Raw genomic sequence first — 13,185 nt, forward strand, 5'->3', positions numbered from 1 at the left:
GGGCAATAAAATCAGCTCACATGTGCAATTGGGGTAGCAGTAGAGAGAGAAAACCCATCTTGACCCACCAAGGCAAAATACAATCAATAAAACTAATATGACAAAGTCACCTAGGAAAGGGAAGCATACAAGAGGTAGAAATGTTCAGCTTAGCTCTGCCTCTCACCAACTGTGAAACCTTGGACAAATCCCTTATCTTCTTTAAGCTTCAATTTCCATATCTCTAAATAAAGAAGGCTGAGTAGCATGATTGCTAAGCTTCTTCTTGCAAGCAGCATAAATATCTCTACTTTAATGTTAATGTAGCCATCATGGAGTAGACCATTAGCCTAGCAGAGAGTTCACTCAAGGATGAGCGGGATAGGAAAAGTGATGGTGGGGAGGTCCACAGGTTAAACACAGGGAATCAGAGTAGAGTCAACCCAACTCTAAGAAAACAGCAAACTGGTATATGCTGAACACAGATGATGTTCCAGGAACTGGGCAAGATTTGTTTATGTGTATTCTTTAGATTGTTGAGTTGAAAAGCCCCCCTGAAAGAGGAGGGCAGCAGAACTCAGACAATTTTTCAAAGCCAGTAACTCAGATGGGAAAGAAAGAGAAAAGAAAGAATCCAAACTCGAACATGACTGACAGCTTGGAGATAAAAGTGAAAAAGAAGGGGCTGCTACAGGTATCCTATTATGGAATCATAGCACAAGAGAGTATCATCAGGTTATCATCAGGAAGGGGACTGTTGGTGGGGCCTTATAAACTGAATTGTGGAGCTGGAACCCTTAGTAGAAATGGTTTACTGATAAGCTTTGCTGCCTAGAGTCAAGAAATAAAAAGAAGAGTTTGATTACTGAAATCATGGTTTTTCTTTTTTTTTTTTTTTTTTTTTTTTTGAGACAGAGTCTTGGCCTGTCACCCAGGCTGGAGTGCAGTGGCGCGATCTCGGCTCACTGCAAGCTCCACCTCCCCAGTTCACACCATTCTCCTGCCTCAGCCTCCTGAGTAGCTGGGACTACAGGCACCTGCCACCACGCCCAGCTAATTTTTTGTATTTTTAGTAGAGATGGGGTTTCACCATGTTAGCCAGGATGATCTCGGTCTCCTGACCTCATGATCCACCTGCCTCCGCCTCCCAAAGTGCTGGGATTACAAGCGTGAGCCACCACGCCCAGTCTGATCACTGAAGTCATGTTTTCTTCCAAGAAGAATCCAATTACAATTCAAGCCTAGCCTTCACACTTGATTTTTGCATCTCCCTCCCTCTTCCAACCCCTACCAGGGTCCAAAGGCACCCACTAAAACCACTAAAATATACACACATCCACCTCTCTGGCTTTTTTTTTTTTTTTTTTTGCCAGTGCTGGTCTCCCATCCTTTGCCTTAAAACTATGTACTAAGGCAGGAGTCCCCAACGTTTTTGGCATCAGGGACCAGTTTTGTGGAAGAAAATTTTTCTGCGGACTTTGTGGGGGCAGTGGTTCAGGATGAAACTGTTCCACCTCAGATCATCAGGCATTAGATTCTCGTAAGGAGCACGCAACCTAAATCCTTCACTCCCTCATATGCACAGTTCACAATAGGGTTCGCACCCCTGTGAGAATCTAATGGCATCACTGATCTGACAGGAGGCAGAGCTTAGGCAGTAATGTTCACCCATGACTCACCTCCTGCTGTGCAGTCCGGTTCCTAACAGGCCATGGACCAGTACTGGTCCAGTACATGGACCACTGCAATAAAGTAGATATCACAATAAAGCGAGTCACATGAACTTTTTTGCTTTCCAATGCATGTAAAAGTTAATTAAGAAAATTTGGTGGACACATACCATGTTTAAAAACTACCATGCAACCCAGCAATCCCATTATTGGGTATATACCCAAGAGAAAACAAATCATTCTACCAAAAGATACATGCACTTACATGTTCATTGCTGTACTGGTCATAATAGCAAAGACATGGATTCAACCTAGGTGCCCATCAACAGTAGGTTAGATAAAGAAAATGTGGTACCTATATACCATGGAATACCACAAAGCCATAAAAACAAATAAAATCTGAGGTGGGCAGATTGCTTGAGCCCAGGAGTTTGAGACCAGCCTGGGTAACATGGCAAAACCCCATCAATACCAAAAAAATAATAACATGAAAATTAGCTGGACATGGTGGCACACACCTGTAGTCCTAGCTACTTAGGAGGATTGGTTAAGCCTGGGAGGTGGAGGTTGCTGTGAGCTGAGATTGCACCACTGCACTCTAGCCTGGATGACAGAATGAGACCCTGTCTCAAAAAAGAAAAATATAAAATGAAATCATATCCTTTACAGCGACATGGATCCAGCTGGAGCCCATTGTCTTGAGTGAATTAACACAGGAACAGAGAACAAAATACCGCCTCGCCTCACTTATAAGTAGAACCTAAATATTGTATATTCATGGACATAAAGATGGCAACAAGAGACACTGGAGACTACTTGGGGGGAAGGAGACAGGGAGGGGAATAAGGGTCAAAAAACTGTTGGGCAAATGTTCAGTACCTGGGTGACAGGATCATTTATACCCCAAACCTCAGCATCATATAATATACTCAGGTATTCATAGTTAAGATAAGGGGGGAAATATATGTATGTATACATACACACACACACACACAAGTAACAAACCTGCACGTGTACCCCCTGGATCTAAAAATGAAAATTGAAAAATTAAGAAAATTTGGTTTACATATACCATGGAGTACTACTCAGCCATGAAAAGGAATGAAATAATGTCTTTTGCAGCAACTTGGATGGAATTGGAGGCCATTATTCTAAGTGAAGTAACTCAGGAATGGAAAACCAAATATCACATGGTCTCATAAGCGAGAGTTGGCTATGGGCACACAAAGGCATACGGTGGTATAATGGACACTGGAGACACAGAAGAAAGGAAAGAGAGAGGGGGTGAGGGATGAAAAATTATCTGTTGGATACCACGTGGACTATTCAGATGATGGGTAAACAGCAAGCCCAGACTTCACCACTGTGCAATTTATCCATGTAACCAAAAACCACTTGTACCCCTAAAGCTATTGAAATAAAAATGATTTTTAAAGTTATGTTTATACTATACTGTAGTCTATTAAGTACTCAATATAATTATGTCAAAAAAACAAAATACATATCTTAATTTTAAAATACTTTATTGCTTAAAAAATGCTAATGATCATCTGAGCCTTCGGTGAGTCATAATCTTTCTGTTGGTTTCTGCCTCAGTGCTGACGGCTCCTGACTGATTGGGGTGCTGGTTGTTGAAGGCTGGGGTGGTTGTGGCAATTTCAATAAGACAACAATGAAGTTTGCCACACTGATTGACTCTTCCTTTCACAAAAAAATTTCTCTGTAGCATGCAATGCTGTTTGATAGCATTTTACCCACATTAGATCTTTAAAAATTGGAGTCAATCCTCTCAAACTCTGCCACTGTCTTATCAATAAAGTTTATGGAATATTCTAAATCCTTTGTTGTCATTTCAACAATATTTACACCGTCTTCACCAAGAATAGGTTCTGTCTCAGGAAACCACTTTCTTTGCTCATCCATAAGAACTAACTCCTCATTTATTCAAGTTTTGTCATAAGGTTGTAGCAAACCATCACTTCTTCAGGCTCCACTTCTAATTCTAGTTCTCTAAATCGTTCTACCACGTCTGCAGTTACTTTCTCCAGCAAAGTTTTCAGCCCCTCAAAGTCATCCATGAGAGTTGGAATCGACTTCTTCCAAACTCTCATTAACATTGATACTTTTGATCACCTCCCATGAATCATGAATGTTCTTAATGGCATCTAGACTGGTGAATTCTTTTCAGAAGGTTTTTAATGGACTTTGCCCAGATCCAAAAGAGGATTCGCTATCTGTGGCAGCTATAGCCTTATGAAACATATTTCTTAAATAGTAAGACTTGGCCGGGCGCGGTGGCTCACGCCTGTAATCCCAGCACTTTGGGAGGCCGAGGCGGGTGGATCACGAGGTCAGGAGATCAAGACCATCCTGGCTAACATGGTGAAACCCCGTCTCTATTAAAAATATTAAAAAATTAGCCAGGCATGGTGGCAGGTGCCTATAGTCCCAGCTACTCGGGAGGCTGAGGCAGGAGAATGCCATGAACCCGGGAGGCGGAGTTTGCAGTGAGCCGAGATCGCGCCACTGCACTCCAGCCTGGGTGACAGAGGGAGACTCCGTCTCAAAAAAAAAATACTAAGACTTGAAAGTCAATTACTTCTTAATCTGTGGGCTGCAGAATGAATGTTTTGCTGGAGAGCATGAAAACAACATTAATCTTTACATACATCTTCATCAGAGTTCTTGGATGACCAGGTGCATTGTCAAGGAGTAATATTTTGAAATGAATCTTTTTTGTTTCTTTTTGAGACAGAGTCTCACTCCATCACCCAGGCTGGAGTGCAGTGGCACGATCTCAGCTCACTGCAACCTTTACCTCCTGAGTTCAAGCGATTCTTGTGCCTCAGGCTCCCAAGTAGCTAGAATTACAGGCATGCACTACCACACCCAGCTAATTTTTTTATTTTTAGTAGAGATGGAATTTTGCCATATTGGCTAGGCTGCTCTTGAACTCCTGACCTCAAGTGATCTGCCCACCTCAGCCTCCCAAAATGCTGGGATTACAGGCATGAGCCCCCACACCCAGCCAGGAATCATTTTTTTTTTTTTCTATGCAATGGGTCTCAACAGCAGGTTTAAAATATACATCAAACTATGATGTAAACAGATGTGTTTTTTATCCAGGCTTTGTTGTTCCATTTATAAAGCACAGGCAGAGTAGATTTAGACTAATTCTTAAGGGCCCTGGAATTTTTGGAATGGTAAATGAGTATTGGTTTTAACTTAAAGTCACTAGATGCCTTAGCCCCTGACAAGAGAATCAGCCTGTCTTTGAAGCTTTGAAGCCAGGAATTGACTTCTCTTCTCTAGCTATGAAAGTCCTAGATGACATCTTCCTCCAGTATAAGACTGTTCTGTCTACATTGAAAACCTGTTTTTTAGTGTAGCCACCTTCATCAATGATCTTAGCAGGGTCTTCTGGATAACTTGCTGCAGCTTCTTGGTGCAGCTTCTTGCTGCACTTGCTGCTGCTTCACCTTGCATTATGTTATAGAGTCAGTTTCTTTCCTTAAGCCTTATAAATAAATATCTGCTAGCTTCACATTTGTCTTCTGCACCTTCTTCACCTCTCTCAGCCTTCACAGATTTGAAGAGAGTTAGGGCCTTGCTCTGGATTAGGCTTTGGCTTAAGGGAAGGATGTGGCTGCTTTGATCTTCTGTGTAGACCACTAAAACTTTCTCCATATCAGCAATTAGGCTGTTTTGCTTTCTTACCATTTTTGTGTTCTCTGGAGTAGCACTTTTAATTTCTTCAAGAATTTTTTCTTTGCACTCACAACTAGGCTGTTTGGCACAAGAGGCATTCTTTTCTGCCTATCTTGGCTTTTGACATGCCTTCCTTACTAAGTTTAGTCATTTCTAGCTTGTGATTTAAAGTGAGAGATGTGTCACTCTCCTGTCCATTGAACACTTAGAGGCCACTGTAAAATTATTAATTGGCCTAATTTAAATATCCCTGGGTCTCAGGAAATAGAGATGCCTGAAGAGAGGAAGAGAGAAAGGGGAAAAGCCAGTCAGTGGAGCAGTCAGAACACACACATTTATGGATTAAACTTGTCATCTTAAATGGGCACTGTTCGTGGTGCCCCCAAACAATTACAATAGTAATATCAAAGATCCCTGATCATAGATATAATAATAATGAGAAAGTTAGAAATATTTCAAGAATTACCAAAATGTGACAGAGACATGAAGTTAGCACATGGCACATGCTGGCAGAAGAATAGTGCCAATAGACTTGCTGGACATAGGGTTGCCACAAACTTCCAACTTATTTTTAAAAATGCAATTATCTGTGAGGCACAAGTGCAGCACAATAAAGCGAGGTATGCCCATGTTCCTCAGTTTCTTCCCAGCCCCTCTGAACTGAAGATTCATTTGAACAGTCTGTCAGAGGCCACCTTAAAATTAGCTGAGGGCACCACATCCTGCAGTCCAACCCAAGATCGTAGGAAATTCTTCATCAGCTCAAGCTAAGTCCCAGGCCTCTGCCAGGTAGAAGAGTGTTTCACACACTCTTCTCATGGGTATTATCATCTAGTCTGGGAGTGTGAACAGGTGCTGAGTGAATGAACTGGGAAAGAAAATCCTCACCTAGTTTTACAGGATCCTCGCCAGGCATCCAATAGCAGGACCAGGGACAGGCTTTCCAGTGATTCTTAGAGAAGGGTAACTCACTCCGGGAGGAGGGAGGCATGCTTGGAGCCCACTGGCCTTCTTTCAATTTGTTGCCGTCTTTGCTCTTGCTCGTCTCTCTTTCTGGAATATCTGGAAGGTCCCACCTTCAGCTAGTTTTTACCCCTTATTTATCCCTTCAATTCCAGCCTAAGCATTCTCTCAGGGAATCTTCCCTGACCACCCAGTCTGAGACAAGCTGCTTTCCAGTACTGTGTTTCTTTATTTCAGAAACTGAAATACTCAGTTTACAAATATGAAAAACTGAGTTTACAAATATGCATTCATCAATGTAATTCTCTGATATCTGTCTCCTCTACTATAACGTAAGCTCCGTAAGAACAAGCAGCTGTTTGTTCTTGCCCAATATCTCGCACAATGCCGGATGTATACAGACTTAACAAATACTTGTTGAATGAAAAAATGAGCTCAGAGAGACGGAGAAGAAAGTGCCTAGATCACCCTGAAACTGCACAGAGTTGACAGATATTCTGAGATTGAATGCACCACCATCCTGGCCCCAGGATTTTGAAGCTGAAGTGATAATTGTGGTTACTCGTTCCCCGCTCCAACTAGCAGGAAGCCCAAGCACTGCCTCAATGACTGCCGTCTAGACACTACCCATTCGCTCATCCCCAAGATGCATGTTGACTGCTATCTAGACACTACCCATTCTCTCAACCCCAAGATGCATGTTGAAATATTTACAACTTAATATCCAAAGGGCCAGGGAATCCTTAGAAGAACTATCTAAAGATGAATAAAAATCCATTGTAAAATGCTATAAACCAAGTAACCCGGGCCATATGACATAACATGCCTACCTTAGAGAACGTCAAAGTAGACTATTAATGTGGAACAAAGGACTCCAACAATGCTAGCACTGCACATTCTGATCTTTCCCAGACATCCAACAAAGAAACAAGATGCCTGCAAACACTAAAACTTCCTAAAACATTTTTGTATTAGTATTAATAACAGATGAAGTGCTGTGCCAGAGGAAACACTTGATTCTCAGAACTCTTGAAATGATGGCTGGATTGTGTGATTCATCGATAGCATAGCAAACCACAAAAGAGATAAAAAATTACCAAAGAATGAAAGCAATACATATTGCAAGATAAATACACATGGAATAATCTGTATAGAGCCTGAAGAGTACTTAACACCCACCATTTAGCCATTCCTTCCAGCCACTGTTTTTGGCAGGGTAGTAAAATGTACTGGGCATTTTTGTGATTGACAGTTACATGGCTCTGCTGTTGTGATAGAAACTTTGAAAAGATATTTTAGAAAGGAGGTAGATACTATGATGAAAGAGCACAGGTTTGGAATTATAATGAACTGGACTTTCATTATAATTTCAATTTCAGCTCTGCTGCTTACCGGTGCTGTGCTATTAGGCCTCCATTTCCTCATCTATAAAATGGAAGTGATGTTACTTGCTTCATGGGGTTACAGCAGGAGTTGATTAACTATGACTCTTGAGCCAAACCTGGCCCACCACTTGTTTTTGCAAATAAAGTTTCATTGAAACACAGCCACGTCCATTCATTTTCACGTTGTCTCAAGCTGTTTTCACGCTACAATAGCAGGGTAGTTATGACAGACCATAGGACTCACAAAGCCTAAAATATTACCTGCCTGACCTTAGGCAGAAAATGTTTGCCATCCCTTGCTATAGACTACACATGTGTGTTTTTCTGCCTAAAATAACATTTCCCTGTTTCTCCTCACCTAGTTAATATCTTCTCACCCTTCAGAGTCATTTTTTAGAGCAACTTTCCTTTACCTCCTAGATAAAGTTAAATCTGTTCCTCAATGCTCCCATAGCAACACTTTGGATAAGACTCATCACATTTGTCAATACTGTTCTCCATCTGCCTTCTTAACTAACCTGTTAACTCCATGACAGTAAAGGTGATGTCTGCATTCTATATCCTTTCTTAGAAGATTCCAGTAAGTATTGCAGTTGGTTTCTACACAATTCTACCCCTTCATACTACTACCCCATCTTTGGCACACATTCTTGGCAGTGGTCAAAGTTTTATCTAATACAGAAAAATTCCAGTTCAAATGAAAGGTATTCAAATGGAGAAGCCTTAAAAGTCCCTATTTCAAATTAATAATGGTGGATTGTGGCAATCAGTCAACACTGTCACTGTGAATCTGCTTAAAGGGCTCTTTCTAGGACCTAACCAATGTTACCAACCAATATTTATCAAACATCTACTCTATAAAGACATTATTTAGGTACTTTGGTGAATACAAAGAAATATAATCCATCCTGCCCATTTTATCCTAGGGCTACATTCTGAATTCAGATCATAAGCCTAAAATTTCATATTGAACTTCTCTTTGGAAAGCAGCATACTAAAGATTAGCAAACCATCTCCCAAAAAGCCCAACACCATCATATTTGTTTTCATTTAAGAGCAGATTAAAACTTCCATGGTCTGGAATACTATACAGCCATAAAAAAGGATGAGTTCATGTCCTTTGTAGGGACATGGATGAAGCTGGAAACCATCATTCTCAGCAAACTATCACAAGGACAGAAAATCAAACACTACATGTTCTCACTCATAGATGGGAATTGAACAACAAAATCACTTGGACACAGGGTGGGGAACATCACACACTGGGGCCTGTTGGGGGCTGGGGGCTGGGGGAGGGATAGCATTAGGAGAAATACCTAATGTAAATGACGAGTTAATCGGTGCAGCAAACCAACATGGCACATATATACCTACGTATCAAACCTGCACATTGTGCAGATGTACCCTAGAACTTGAAGTATAATAATAAAAAAGAACTTCCATGGTCAAGGACCAGATAAAAAAGTCAGCCTGCTTTTAGGGGGCACTACCTGTGAAAATCTTTAATTTTGAGTGCCAGAATCATGTCCAGTGTGGCAAGGGGGGAGACATGTAATAACTGAGACCAACTCACCAAAAGGAAGATTCACATCAACCATGTGACCCTCACTCTGGGAAAATTTCCACTGATAGAATGAGGAGTGCAACTGTCCACACAACTTAAGTTGCTCGGTCAAGTGCTCTCTCTCTCTCTCTGTCTCTGCACCCCGCAAACACATACACAACCAAATGTGCATACTTTAAATAAATTACGTTTCTATGGTATGACTCCAACTCAACTCCACACATCTCTTCCTTCCTCTTCTAGTTAGCTACCAATGCAGAACAAGTTACCCCAAAACTAGAGACTCAAAGCAACACTATTATCACGTTCATGATTTTGTGAGTCCACAATTCAGGAAGAGCTTAGCTGGGGGTTCTGGCTGGAGATCTCTCCTATATTGCAGCTGGATTTTGACTGGGGCTGAAGTTATCTGAAGGCTCAACAGGGCTGATGTCCAAAATATCTCACTCATATGACTGGTAGTTGATGCTGGCAGTAGGCTGAGAGCTCAGCCAGGACTGTCACTCAGAGCATTCCCACATGGCCTCTCCATGGGGACTGGGGTTCTCTCAGCATGGAAGCTGGATTCTGAGAGAGGAAGTCCGAGAAGCAGTGTCCAAGAGCAAGGGTTCCAATAGACCTGTTAGGAAGCTGCAGGCCTTCTCCTGGCCAAGCCTCTGAAGTCACACAGGAGCACTCTGCACATCCTACCGAATGCAAGTAAGCAACACCAGCACAAACCCAAGGGGAAGGCAATTAGACCTCACCTCTCAATGGGAGAGAAAATTGTGGCTTTTCTTTTTTTTTTTTTTTTTGAGACAGAGTCTTACTCTGTTACCAGGCTGGAGTGCAGTGGCGCCATCTTGGCTCACTGCAACCTCCGCTTCCCGGGTTCAAGCAATTGTCCTGCCTCAGCCTCCCAGGTAGCTGGGACTACCGGCGCACACCACCACACCCAGTTAATTTTTGTATTTTTAGTAGAGATGGGGTTTCACCACATTGGCCAGGATGGTCTCGATCTCTTGACCTTGTGATCCGCCCACCTTGGCCTCCCAAAGCACTGGGATTACAGGCGTGAGCCACCATGCCCAACCATTTATGGCATCTTTAATCAGCCATCTTCCACATGGATAATGCTGTTCCCACTCTCATCTTTCCCAGTCTCTTAAAATAATTTGTGACCAATTACCCCTCAATACACACACGTAACAAAACCAAATTTATGTATACACCATCATAAAAGGATTTTTGATCAAAAATATCTAAATAATAATGTATCCAAATCAAATTTAGAACTTAGCCAAAACCTCCACACCTGCAATGCCCATGCATGCCCAATTCAGGCCTCAAAAAGAGACCCATGCTACAATTATATCACCAGCTGTAACCAGTTGGTTGCAGGGTACTTAGAAATTTATCTGTAGGTGATGCTGGCTGAATAGTAACAGTAGCATACAGGTCTGTAGAGATGGAATGAATGTGTGTGGAGAGTGTGTTATCATTTTCAAAGTGCTTTCACATTTCACTACCAACAGCAGGCATGAGTCAGAGGCCTCCCAAAAGCATAGCGTGAGATGAGGATTTGGTTACAGAGTTTATTTGGGATGTGATCACAAGGAGCATTGTAAGGCAGAGTAAGACAGGGAATAGAGGCAAACCAATAAGAGCACATCGATGAGCAGCTACCTCTGTGGGCAATTGGAGCTCATTTCCACTGTGTGTCTCTGAGATACTGCATGGAGCACATCTCAGGGTTCCCCATTGAGCGGGGAGGAGGCTGCCCCAACTCCCTCCCCATGTTAGTTGGGGTAACTCATGGTACATTAAATCCTTGGCACTTCCAGTTATTAGTCCACTCTCACACTGCTGTGAAGAACTGCCCAAGACTGGGTAATTATAAAGAAAAGAGGTTTAATTGACTCACAGTTTCATATGGCTAGGGAATCCTCAGGCAACTTGCAATCACAGTAGAAGGTGAAGGGGAAGCCAGACACCTTCTTCACAAGGCAGCAGGAAGAGAAATGAATGCAGGAGGAACTACCAAACAAAAAACCATCAGGTGCAATGAGAATTCACTCAGTATCACGAAAACAGCATGGGGGAAACTGGACCCCATGATTCAATTACCTCCACCTGGTCTCTCCCTTGACACCTGGGGATTATGGGGATTTGGGGTGGGGACACAGCCAAACCGTATCACCCAGCTTTGCAGCCTGCCATACACATACACTGAGCACCCTCCCAAGGCAAGTCCCCCCGCTCCCGCCGCCACAGAAGAAATACACAGATAGCTGTCAGTGTACGGACAGTGGGATGAGGGGTGGAGGGACACCCACAGTGTCTGCTATGCTGTGTTAAGAATTCTGAACCTTATCTTTATTAATTCCCACAACAGTTCTGTTGTTATACATTGTTGCCATCTCCATTTCACAACTGAGGCTCAAAGAGACTAATTAACTTGTCCAAAGCCACACAGCAGATACTGGTTAGCCTAATTCCACCCTCTATACTAAGCTGCATCTGAAGGCCCAGAGAGTAAGTGACTTGCGTGGAGCCACCCCATACCCATCCACACCACAATCAGAAATAAAAAGCATCATGACCTCCAGCTTGTCACCACACTGTGTCTTTGGGTCGTCTCACACTGAGCTCCATGCCCTCCAAATGCAATGTCGTGAATAGCTTAACCAAAAACTTTTACATGTTTTTTGACTCAGCAAAGCAGATAATACATGCTGTAAGTCAAAACACGTGTCATCTGTACTATACATTAAGAATTGGGGCTGCTTTTAGTACCCCCAGCTGCATGGAAACAACCCAGAAGGAATCTCCTCAGCAGAATTAGAATGTGCTTTGGTATATCTCCTAATGACGAGTTAATGGGTGCAGTGCACCAACATGGCACATGTATACATATGTAACAAACCTGCACGTTGTGCACATGTACCCTAAAACTTAAAATATAATAATAATAAAAAAGAATGTGCTTTGGATGCAGAGAAGAGAAGGGTTACAGAGCACAGATTCAGCCAAGTAGAGGTATCTCGAGGGCTTTGCCTTTCCTGGAATTCTACTTACAAGTTGTAGTACTGGCTCCACACAATGGAACTGCAACCGAAACAGAATTTCTAAGCAGCAGCCTGAGTCAGGGGGATGAATGTTCACTAAGACAAGGCTGGACCCTGGGCAGGGACTGGCATGGAGCTGTTGGGGGTTGTACAAGAGAGTCCTGCTGGACCAGAACAAAGTTGAGCAGTTGTAAAACGAATGAGTAAACAGCGGTGGAAAAGAACTAACATTTTTTATGCAGTGACTAAGTATTCAGTCAACTTCCCTGGACAGACTTCATATCACACCCAATGTAAAGGTGAGACCGTGATGATGAGTCATTTGAATGGGTCACACAGCTAGTAGGATCGGAGTTTAGATTTAACCCTTCCCAGTGTGCCAGACTCCAAAATTCATTCCATTAGGCCTCATGACCTCCTTCATGTGTTTAATGAGCTCCTACTGTATACTAGATTAAGTGCATGCCTAGCAGATAGGACAGCACCTTGTTAAATGTTTGTACTCTGGGACTAGCACAGTGCCTGGCCCTGGAAAATTCCTTTGGGGTGGGCCAGGATTTCATAGGGGAACAAAACCTGCACACAAAGGGAGATGTATGTAATTGTCATTGAAGTGTTTTGTACAAAGGGTTTCCAGGCATGAGGCATGAGGAATCACGTGGGGGCTTCCACAGAGAAACTGGATCTGAAAGGAGGTATGGCAATTGCTCTGCTAAGGAGAGAGGAACTCTCAGTAGAGGGACAGAGACCCATACTCAGGAACGGGCATGACATAGGAGACAGCAAGCAGACAGACACGTCTGGCTAGAGTTTGTGGTTTGCGTAAAGGAGAAGCAGGAGAGAAATGTAGAAAGGTTAGCTTTGCTTAT

General features: G+C 42.6%; 1 long non-coding RNA gene across 1 annotated transcript in view; it reads right to left on the minus strand.

The window, feature by feature from the left end:
• The window catches only part of LOC105739959, a 165,647-nt gene extending 153,271 nt beyond the window's left edge, over window positions 1–12,376 (minus strand). Inside the window, exons 1-2 of the long non-coding RNA XR_001115959.2 lie at window positions 12,327–12,376; window positions 11,173–11,285 (exon numbers count right to left, since the gene is read on the minus strand). This is a non-coding gene — a long non-coding RNA (uncharacterized LOC105739959). The remainder of the gene's footprint in view (window positions 1–11,172; window positions 11,286–12,326) is intronic.
• Window positions 12,377–13,185: the final 809 nt, after the last annotated feature.

Source organism: Nomascus leucogenys, chromosome 16 (assembly GCF_006542625.1).
Source record: "Nomascus leucogenys isolate Asia chromosome 16, Asia_NLE_v1, whole genome shotgun sequence".
NCBI lineage: Eukaryota > Metazoa > Chordata > Mammalia > Primates > Hylobatidae > Nomascus > Nomascus leucogenys.